Here is an 11,192-nt window from a genome sequence, read left to right as displayed (position 1 = left end):
AGGTGTTTCACAAGAGGCGGATGATGCCAATTTGGACAGAGCATCCGCCTGATTGTTGGAAGACCTGGGCACCTGACTTAGAGTAAACTCTTCAAGTGTCCCAACTTCAGTCTTGACCGCCTGCAGGTATTTTATCATGGCCGGATGTGTGGCCTCGTACGTTCCATTGACTTGGAGTACGACCAGTTGAGAGTCTGAGCAGGCGTCAACCTTCTTTGCCCCTGCTGCCTTACAGTACCGAATGCCAGCAAGCAGGGCTTCATATTCGGCCTCATTATTAGAGACCTGGAACTTGAAGCGTAGTGCATATTCATATTTGTCCCCTTCAGGAGACTGACAGATAATCCCTGCACCACAGCCGTTCACAGTGGAGCTCCCGTCCACATACACTTTCCAAACCTGACCAGTATCATCCGGAGCAACCAGCCTTGTCATTTCCACAATAAAATCGGCGAATGCTTGCCCCTTTATTGCTTTTCTGGGTTCGTAAGTGATTTCCAGTCCTTGCATTTCAATTGCCCATTTGAGCATTCGGCCAGAAGACTCCAAGGCTGTCAGAGGCCGCTTGATTGGTTGGTCAGTATAGACCACTACCGCATGTGCCAAGAAGTAGGGTTTCAACTTTTTGATGGCCATGTAGAGAGCAAGACCACACTTTTCAACCATGGGATACCGAAGCTCAGCGTTCCTAAGAACATGACTGATGAAATAGACCGGGAGCTGAGTGCCGTCTCTTTCAGCTAAGAGAACAGCGCTGAGGGCATGATCGGAGACGGCCAGATACATGAAGAGCGTCTCTTTGGGCAAAGGACTAACCAGCCTCAGCAAAGAGTGTAGGTGAGTTTTTAACTTTTGGAAGGCCGCCTCTGCATCATCACCCCATTCAAAGTTAGTCTTCTTCCTGATTGCTTGGAAAAAGTAGAGACACTTATCGCCTGACCGACTGAGGAATCTCCCCAAGGCCGCCAGACAACCTGTAAGCTTTTGAACCTCTTTCACAGTACGGGGCGACTGCATGTCGATGACCGCCTGTATTTTCTCCGGGTTGGCCTCTATTCCCCTTTGATCAATCAGGAATCCGAGAAACTTCCCAGACTCAACACCAAAGACACACTTTTTTGGATTTAGCATGACCTTGTGCCGCCTGAGTGTGGCGAATGTTTCTCGGAGATCGGCAAGGTGATCCGCCTGAAGTTTGGATTTGACTATCATGTCGTCAATGTATGCTTCCACATTTCTCCCAATCTGACGAATGAGAACGGTGTTAATCATTCGTTGGAAGGTAGCAGGCGCATTCTTCAAACCAAAGGGCATCACTGTATAGCAAAACAACCCTTGATCAGTGACGAAAGCCGTCTTCTCTTGATCTTTTTTCCACAAGGGTATCTGGTGGAAGCCTGAATAGGCGTCCATAAAGCTCATCAGGGCATGGCCGGCTGTTGAATCGACCAGACTGTCGATTTTTGGCAATGGATAACTATCCTTCGGACATGCCCTGTTCAAGTCGGTGTAGTCAACACACATTCGCCAAGTTCCATTCGGCTTTTTTACCAACACAACGTTGGCTACCCAATCAGGGAAATTACATGGCCGAATGAACTTAGCATTCAGCAGCTTTTGAACTTCAGCGGCTGCCGCCTGACTTCTTTCTTCGCCGTGATTTCTTTTCTTTTGCCGAATGGGCTTCTTTTTGGGATCCACGGCGAGTTTGTGAACAGCAAGATCCGGGCTTATGCCAGGCATCTCTTCTACTTCAAAGGCAAAGATGTCTTTGAATTCTCTCAGGAGCTGGTGCAAACTGTTACCTAGCTTGGCAAAAGTAATCGTCCCTACTTTAACAGTCCGCTCTGGCCGAGCGTCGTCTAGGGGGATATCGATGTGTTCACCAGCCGGCTGGGGACGGAGATCATCCGGCCGTTCCCCAGTCAGTGACTGCTATTGCCTTTCTTTTTTGACCGCCTCCAGCTGAGCCACTTTCCTCTTTTTCTCAGCTGGTGGGGCCGCCTTGTCTTCCCTGATATCATAAAAGTTGACTGTTTGTTTGCCCCGGAAGGTTGCTGCAACTGCGGGCTTAATGTCCGAGAGATAACATTCCCGGGCTGTTTTTTGGTCCCCATTAAGGGAGCCGACTGTGCCATCATCCCTCTCATACTTAACAAGCATGAGAGCAGGGATGATGACGGCCTTGCACTCGTTGAGGGTGGGTCGACCAAAGATGAGGTTGTAGGCAGAGAGCTCTTCAACCACGAGGAACCGGATGGTCATATGCCGACCGTTTCCTTTTTGCCCCAGCCGGATGGGCAGATCTATTCGGCCGACTGGGTGTACAAGTCCTCCCCCAAACCCTACAAGGGTGTGAGAAACCTCCATCATACTGTCCGGCTTGTACTTGAGATTTGACAAGCATTTGAGGCTGATGAGGTCAGAGGAACTGCCTGTGTCGATCAATATTCGACCAACCAGTTGGTTGGCCACTTTACATTCAATGACCACAGGGTCATCATGCGGCCGACGGACTTTGCCTCTGTCTTTTTCGGTGATGATGACTTCAGGGAAGGCGGATGTTTCTGGCGCCTCTCCCTCTTCAACAGAATGGATCATCTTTTTCAGATGATCCTTTGTGCCCCGAATGGTCGGGCCACCCCCGGCGAATCCGCCTGCTATAGTGTATACCGGCTCTTCATCGGTGTCGGTACTAACAGTCGGCTGGGGAGTTGTCTTTTTGGACTGCCCCTGCTTCGCCTTTGAAGTCACTTTGGACTTCACATAGGACTTTAGTTGTCCTTTGTCTGCCAGACGGTCAAGTTCTCGTTTGAGAGCGAAACAGTCGTTGGTGTCATGGCCGATGTCCTCATGAAAATGGCAGTGTTTATTTTTGTTCCGATGTTCAACGGAACCTCTCATTGGAGTCGGCTTCTCAAAAGTCAGCCGGTCCTTTATTTCCATGAAGACGGAACAACAGTCTTTGTGGAATTCGTACCTTGGAACATACGGTTTCCACTCTTTCTTTTTCTTCTGGGCCGGCTGATCAGAGTTATCAACGACCCAGACTTGTTTTTTCTTTCTGCTTTCTTCTGTTTTGGGAGCCGACTGAACAGGCCGACTCTCATGTTGTCGGTCGAACTTCTTAGAGTCCGACTGTTTGGTGGAGGAGCAGAGTTCGGTTGCCTGTATATAGGCGTCCGCCTCTTGCAGTGCTCCCTGCAGAGTGAAAATTTGCTTTCGGACCAGTTCATACTTGAAAGTAGAACCGTCCTTCAAACCCTTGAAAAAGTCTGTGAAGGCGACCTCGTCAGATAACCCATGGATCTGGATTCGTACCAGATTGAACCGCCTGACATAGGAACGCAAACCTTCCCTTTCTCCCTGCTGTACATTGCCAAGATCAAGGCTTGTCTTCTTGGCAGGGATATTCATGGAGAAGTTGGAAACAAACAAGAACGCAAGCGTCTTGAAGCTATTGACACAACCAGCCGGCAAGTTGCCGAACCACTGCTGGGCTATGCCCTTCAGGGTGGCTGGAAAGCAGCGACACCATGCGGCATCATCCAACCCTTGTAAATACATGAGGTGGGTGTATGCTAGCAGGTGGTCTTCAGGGTTGGTGGTCCCATCATAGGCTCCTACCAACACGTTTTTAACCTTGGCCGGCTGTTCGGCGTCGGTAATTTCCTTGGAGAAAGCAGTGGGTTGAACTCCAAGGTGCTGCAGCCTAAGCTGCCAGTCCATGGGCTGATAGCCGCATGCCGCCTGTCCTCCATAAAAGGCAGGCCGAATGTATGGTTGAGCTGGCGATTGGTACATTGGCTGAGCCATGTACTGGGCCGGCTGGATGACATGAGGTCCAACTTGAACCATGGGGCTGCTTATTGGAGTCTCATGCACAGATTGTGAATACCTTAATGAGGTATGCTTAGTGCTTTCATGATAAGTCGATGTTGAGGCCGACTCTGAAAGCTCATTTCTTTTCTGCTCGATGTAACGCCGAGCATCAGAGAATGTTTTCTTGTTACCATCCGGCTGAACATGCCGAATGGCTTTTCTTGCAACCGTTTCTGGGAAACGGAGTCTTGAAAGGTCAAACTGAGGCCGAGCCGTGTCCTTGGGATGAGGAGTCGGCTGTCGGTCCCTGATCGACTTGTGATTGCCCAATTGGGCTGACTTCTTGGCCGACTGCTCCTTGGCAGGAGTAGCCGACTTCTTGTTGGTGAGTTGTTTTATCTCACCACGAAGAGTGCTCACAAGCTTCATGAGCTCATCTCTAGTTATTGGGTCTGACCCTTCCGCAGGAGTAGAATCAGACGGCTTTTTTGAATGTCCGACTGGTTTGCTCGGAGCATTCTGAGAGTGAGGGCGTTCCCGCTTTTCTTTGCTGCGGACACGCCTGGAGATGAGAGACCCATCTCTAGCAGTATAAGTTTCGATGTCACCATCGTCACCTGAATGATAGTCCGTCTGGACCAACACTTCGTCCAGGGACCGATTCGTCTCTGGTAGCTGTTTGGTCTCCGGAGGCCGATTGGTTTCCGGAGGCCGATTGGTTACATTAATTGGTACAGTTTCCGAAGTGACCATCTTAGAGGTACTCTCCCCACAGACGGCGCCAAATGTTTCGGGGTTTTTTGAGTCCCTCGGGAGAGTTACAACACTAAGTCTGATCGCTCCACTTGGATGCCTGTACCTGCAAAACAACGAGCCACCGAATGGTCGGTGGTCCGCCTCCGAAGCTTAAGTTAGTCAAAGTCCAGAGTTTAAGGTGCGGAACGTAAAGGATATCTGCTCGGGTTCCGAGCTCAAGTGTACTGTACCCTTGGGGGTGACAGTTCTAACAATGATTGATAATCACTGAGTGTAAAACGTTAAACGTCAGAGTCAACGTCAACGGGTCAAAAGGTGTTTTGGTGTATCCGAAGTTCTGAATCATCCCCCCATAAATGAGGAGGTCAACTCCTACTTATAGGTTTCTCGAAAAGCGTGCACTTACTAGGGTTTCGTGCAGCTTAGCAGACCTCGGGATTTGGGCCTAAAAGCCGCCAATCCCAGATCCTTTTATCTGTCTGCCACGTGTCATTTCCTTATTGGTCCATGGTGGCGCCCCTTTCAGTGACACGTGGCGGACTCTGAGTGGGCCAACTGGCCTTGGGTATTTTTACCCAAATCACCTTTTATTTTCTTTTCCATTTTATTTTCTTTTATATTTTATTTTCTTTGAATCCTTGTATTTTATAAATACCCATTTTTAGGTAGAGAGAGAAACAATTAGAATTAGAACTAGAATTAAGCTTAGATTTTTAGATCATTTTCCTAGCTTAGTTGAGAGCTTCTCTCTCTAGTTTAGGGTTAATTTTAGGAGTAGATTTTAGAGAGAGAAAGTGAGGAATTTCAATGGTGATTGAGAGATTGAAGATTCAAATGTGACAATTGTATTGGAGATCTACTCTATTATCAATGAGCATTTCTAAACTCTATCTCATTTATTGCTTTGTTTGATATTCATTGTTTTGATTGTTGATTTGATTGGAATTTGATGATTTGATGATTGATTTTAGATATTCATGTTTGTATTGGTAGAATTGATGATAATGTTTGAGTAGTTGTTTAGTTAGGGATTTGGTGAAGCTTATGATGTAATGAATTGATGTAAATTGGGGATAATTGATGGAGTTGATGATGTGATTAAACTTGGTTGATTGATCATGTGCATGTGTGTGATTAATTAGAGAGTAGCTAACTTTGATTATTGCACTAGATTGCATTGTAAGTTCACATTGATACGGACCATTGATTTGTGGCTTGCATTTACACGATTGAGGTGTCTTGTGATGTTTCCTAGCTAGAGTTTATCGTAGTTGACGCTAGTTAGACCTCTAGGAGAATAGCTTGACATGCTCTTTTGGTTGCATGATTGATTCTCCCTCACATTGCTTGACTTAGTCGACTTTCCATTCCAATTTGCATCGTTCATTGCCATTATTTGCGGATCCTAATCCCTAGCTCTTATGTTTGGTTGGTTTCCTCGTTTTAGTAGTTGTTGAAAGCCACCTTTTATCTCTTGTCTTCGACCTAGCTTAGGCATATAATTGGAAGCACTTAGGCATTACCGTTCCTTTGGGTTCGACCCTTAACTTACCTCTACACTTGTATTTAGGTTTGTTGAGTGTTTATAAATTTTGTTTGGGTTAGGGAAGATTAGCCCAACGACCTAGTTTTCCCCACGTCAGGAATGCAATTAACTTTTATTTGATTCAAAAAGCTTTGTTTGAATGTATTTGACCTTCACTTGATTCTAAAAGCATTGTTGATAGTGTTTGACTTTCATTTGACTCAATTAGCTTTGTTGAATACATTTGACTTTCACTTGATTCAAAAAACTTTGTTTGAATGTATTTTACTTTCAGTTGACTCAATTAGCTTTGTTGAATGTGTTTGACTTTCATTTGACTCCATTAGCATTGTGGAAAGCAACTGACTATCATTTGATTCAAAAAGCTTTGTTTGGATGTATTTGACTTTCATTTGATTCGAAAAACTTTGTTGAAAGTGTTTGAATTTCATTTGAATCAATTAGCTTTGTTGTATGCATTTGACTTTCATATGATTCTAAAAGCATTGTTTTAATGTGTTTGACTTTCATTTGACTCAAATAGCATTGTGGAATGCAATGGACTTTCATTTGTTTCAAAAAGCTTTGTTTGAATTTATTTGTCTTTCATTTGATTCTAAAAGCTTTGTTAAAAGTGTTTTGACTATTATTTCCCACAATTAGCTTTATTGAATGCATTTGACTTTAATTTGATTCATAAAGCTTTGTTTGAATTTATTTGTCATTTATTTAACTCAATTAGCTTTGTGGAATGTATTTGACTTTCATTTAACTCAAATAACATTAGGAAATGCAATTGACTTTCATTTGATTCAAAAAGCTTTGTGTTGAATGCATTTAACTTTCATTTGATTCAAAAAGCTTTGTCACAATGTGTTTGACTTTCATGTGACTCAATTAGCTTTGTTGAATGTGTTTGACTTTCATTTGACTAAATTACCTTTGTTGAATGTGTTTGACTTTTAGTTGACTCAATTAGCATTGTGGAATGCAATTGACTTTCATTTGATTCAAAAAGCTTTGTTTGAATGTATTTGACTTTCATTTGATTCTAAAAGCTTTCTTGAAAGTGTTTGAATGTATTTGTTGAATGTGTTTGACTTTTATTTGACTTAATTAGCTTTGTTGAATGGATTTGACTTTCATTTGATTCAAAAAGCATTGTTTGAATGTGTTTGACTTTTATTAGACTCAATTAGCTTTGTTGAATGTATTTGACTTTCACTTGATTCTAAAAGCTTTGTTGATAGTGTTTGACTTTCATTAGACTCAATTAGCTTTGTTGAATGCATTTGACTTTCATTTGAGTCAATTAGCTTTGTTTGAATGTGTTTGACTTTCATTTGACTTTCATTTGAGTCAATTAGCTTTGTTGAATACATTTGACTTTCATTTAATTCAAACAGCTTTGTTTAAATGTATTTGACTTTCATTTGATTCTAAAAGCTTTGTTGAAAGTGTTTGACTTTCATTTGACTCAATTAGCTTTGTTGGGTGCATTTGACTTTCATTTGATTTAAAAAGCTTTGTTTGAATGTGTTTGACTTTCATTAGACTCAATTAACTTTGTTAAATGCATTTGAATTTCATTTGATTCAAAAAGCTTTGTTTGAATGTGTTTGATTTTCATTTGACTCAATTAGCTTTGTTGAATGTGTTTGGCTTTCATTTGACATAATTACCATTGTGAAATGCAATTGACTTACATTTGATTCAAAAAGCTTTGTTTGAATGTATTTGACTTTCATTTGATTCTAAAAGCTTTGTTGAAAGTGTTTGACTATCATTTGACTCAATTAGCTTTGTTTAATGCATTTTACTTTCTTTTTAATTCAAAAAGCTTTGTTTGAATGTGTTTGACTTTCATTTGACTCAATTAGCTTTGTAGAATGCATTTGACTTTCATTGATTCAAAAACCTTTGTTTGAATGTGTTTGACTTTCACATGACTCAATTAGCTTTGTTGAATGTGTTTGGCTTTCATTTAACTCAATTACCATTGTGGAATGCAATTGACGTTCATTTGATTCACAAAGCTTTGTTTGAATGTATTTGACTTTCATTTGATTCTAAAAGCCTTGTTGAAAGTATTTGACTTTCATTTGACTCAATTACCTTGTTTGATTCAGAAAGCTTTGTTTCAAAGTGTATGACTTTCATTTATTCAAAAAGCTTTGTTTGAATATGTTTGACTTTCATTTGACTCAATTAGTTTTGTTGAATTTGTTTGGCTTTCATTTGACTCAATTACCATTGTGGAATGCAATTGTTTTTCATTTGATTCAAAAAGCTTTGTTTGAATGTATTTGAATTTCATTTGATTCAAAAAGCTTTGTTTGAATGTGGTTGACTTTCATTTGACTCTATTAGCTATGTTGAATGCATTTGACTTTCATTAGATTCAAAATGCTTTGTTTGAATGTGTTTGACTTTCATTTGACTCAATTAGCTTTGTTGAATGCATTTGACTTTCATTTGACTCAATTAGCTTCGTTAAATGTGTTTCCATTTCATTTGACTCAATTAGGTTTGTTGAATGTGTTTGGCTTTCATTTGATACCATTGTGGAATTCAATTGACTTTCAATTGATTCAAAAAACTTTGTTTGAATGTATTTGACTTTCATTTGATTCTAAAAGCCTTGTTGAAAGTGTTTGACTTTCATTTGACACAATTAGCTTTGTCGAACGCATTTGACTTTCATTTGATTCAAAAAGCTTTGTTTGAATATGTTTGACTTTCATTTGACTTAATTAGCTTTGTTGAATGTGTTTGACTTTCATTAGACTCAATTAGAATTGTGGAATGCAATTGACTTTCATTTGATTCAAAAAGCTTTTTTTGAATGTGTTTGTCTTTCATTTGACTTTATTAACTTTGTTGAATGTGTTTGACTTTCATTTGACTCAATTAGAGTTGTGGAATGCAATTGACGTTCATTTGATTCAAAAAGCTTTGTTTGAATGTATTCAAATTTCATTTCATTCTAAAAGATTTGTTGAAAGTGTTTGACTTTCATTTGACTCAATTAGCTTTGTTGAATGCATTTCACTTACATTTGATTCAAAAAGCTTTGTTTGAATGAGTTTGAGTTTCATTTGATTCTGAAAGCTTTGTTGAAAGTGTTTGACTTTCATTTGACTCAATTAGCTTTGTTGAATACATTTGACTTTCATTTGAATCAAAAAGCTTTGTTTGAATGTGTTTGACTTTCATTTGACTCAATTAGCTTTGTTGAATGTGTTGGACTTTCATTTGACTCAATTAGCATTGTGGAATGCAATTGACTTTCATTTCATTCAAAAAGCTTTGTTTGTTTCGTATTAGACTTTCATTTGATTCTAAAAGCTTTGTTGAAAGTGATTGACTTTCATTTGACTTAATTAGCTTTGTTGAATGCATTTGACTTTCATTTGATTCAAAAAGCTTTGTTTGAATTTGTTTGACTTTCATTTGACTCAATTAGCTTTGTTAAATGTGTTTGACTTTCATTTGACATAATTAGCATTGTGGAATGCAATTGACTTTGATTTGATTCGAAAATCTTTGTTTGAATGTATTTGACTTTCATTTGATTCTAAAAGCTTTGTTGAAAGTGTTTGACTTTCATTTGACTCAATTAGATTTGTTGAATGCATTTGAGTTTCATTTTGATTCAAAAAGCTTTGTTTGAATGTGTTTGACTTTCATTTTACTCAATTAGCTTTATTGAATGTGTTTCACTTTCATTTGACTCAATTAGCTTTGTTGAATGCATTTGACTTTCATTGAATCAAAAAGCTTTGTTTGAATGTGCTTGACTTTCATATGACTCAATCAGCTTTGTTGAATGTGTTTGGCTTTCATTTGACTCAATTACCATTGTGGAATGCAATTGACGTTCATTTGATTCAAAAACCTTTATTTAAATGTATTTGACTTTCATTTCATTCTAAAAGCTTTGTTGAAAGTGTTTACCTTTCACTTGACTCAATTAGCTTTGTTGAATGCATTTGACTTTCATTTGATTAGAAAACCTTTGTTTGAATGTGTTTGACTTTCATTTGACTTAATTAGCATTGTGGAATGCAATTGACTTTCATTTGATTCGTAAAGCTTTGTTTGAATGTATTTTACTTTCATTTGATTCTAAAAGATTTGTTAAAAGTGATTCACTTTCATTTGATTCAATTATCTTTGTTGATTGCATTTGACTTTTATTTGATTCGAAAATCTTTGTTTGATATGTTTGACTTTCATTTGATTCTAAAAGCTTTGTTGAAAGTCAAATGCATTCAACAAAGCTAAATGAGCTTTGTTGAAAGTGTTTGAATTTCATTTGACTTAATTAGCTTTGTTAAATGCATTTGACTTTCATCTAATTCAAAAAGCTTTGTTTGAATGTGTTTGACTTTCATTTGACTCAATTAGCTTTGTTGAATGTGTTTGACTTTCATTTGACTAAATTAGCTTTGTTTAATGCATTTGACTTTCATTTTGATTCAAAAAGCTTTGTTTGAATGTGTTTGACTTTCATTTTACTCAATTAGCTTTATTGAATGTGTTTGACTTTCATTTGACTAAATTAGCTTTGTTGAATGCATTTGACTTTCATTTGATTCAAAAAGCTTTGTTTGAATGTATTTGACTTTCATTTGACTCAATTAGCTTTGTTGAAAGTGTTTGACTTTCATTTGACTCAATTAGCTTTGTTGAATGCATTTGGCTTTCATTTGATTCAAAAACCATAGTTTGAATGTGTTTGACTTTCATTTGACTCAATTAGCTTTGTTAAATGTGTTTGGCTTTCATTTGACTCAATTAGCATTGTTGAGTGTGTTAGACTTTCATTTGACTCAATTAGCATTGTGGAATGCAATTGACTTTCATTTGATTGAAAAAGATTTGTTTGAATGTATTTGACTTTCATTTGATTCAAAAAGCTTTGTTTGAATGTATTTGACTTTCATTTGATTCAAAAAGCTTTGTTGAAAGTGTTTGAATTTCATTTGACTCAATTAGCTTTGTTGAATGCATTTGGCTTTCATTTGATTCCAAAAGCTTTGTTTGAATGTGTTTGACTTTCATTTGACTCTATTAGCTTTGATGA

Source organism: Chenopodium album, chromosome 19 (genome assembly GCF_948465745.1).
Source record: "Chenopodium album chromosome 19, dcCheAlbu1.1, whole genome shotgun sequence".
Classification (NCBI taxonomy): domain Eukaryota; kingdom Viridiplantae; phylum Streptophyta; class Magnoliopsida; order Caryophyllales; family Amaranthaceae; genus Chenopodium; species Chenopodium album.
The sequence above is the reverse complement of the archived record's forward strand: the minus strand, read 5'-3'. Positions refer to the sequence as shown.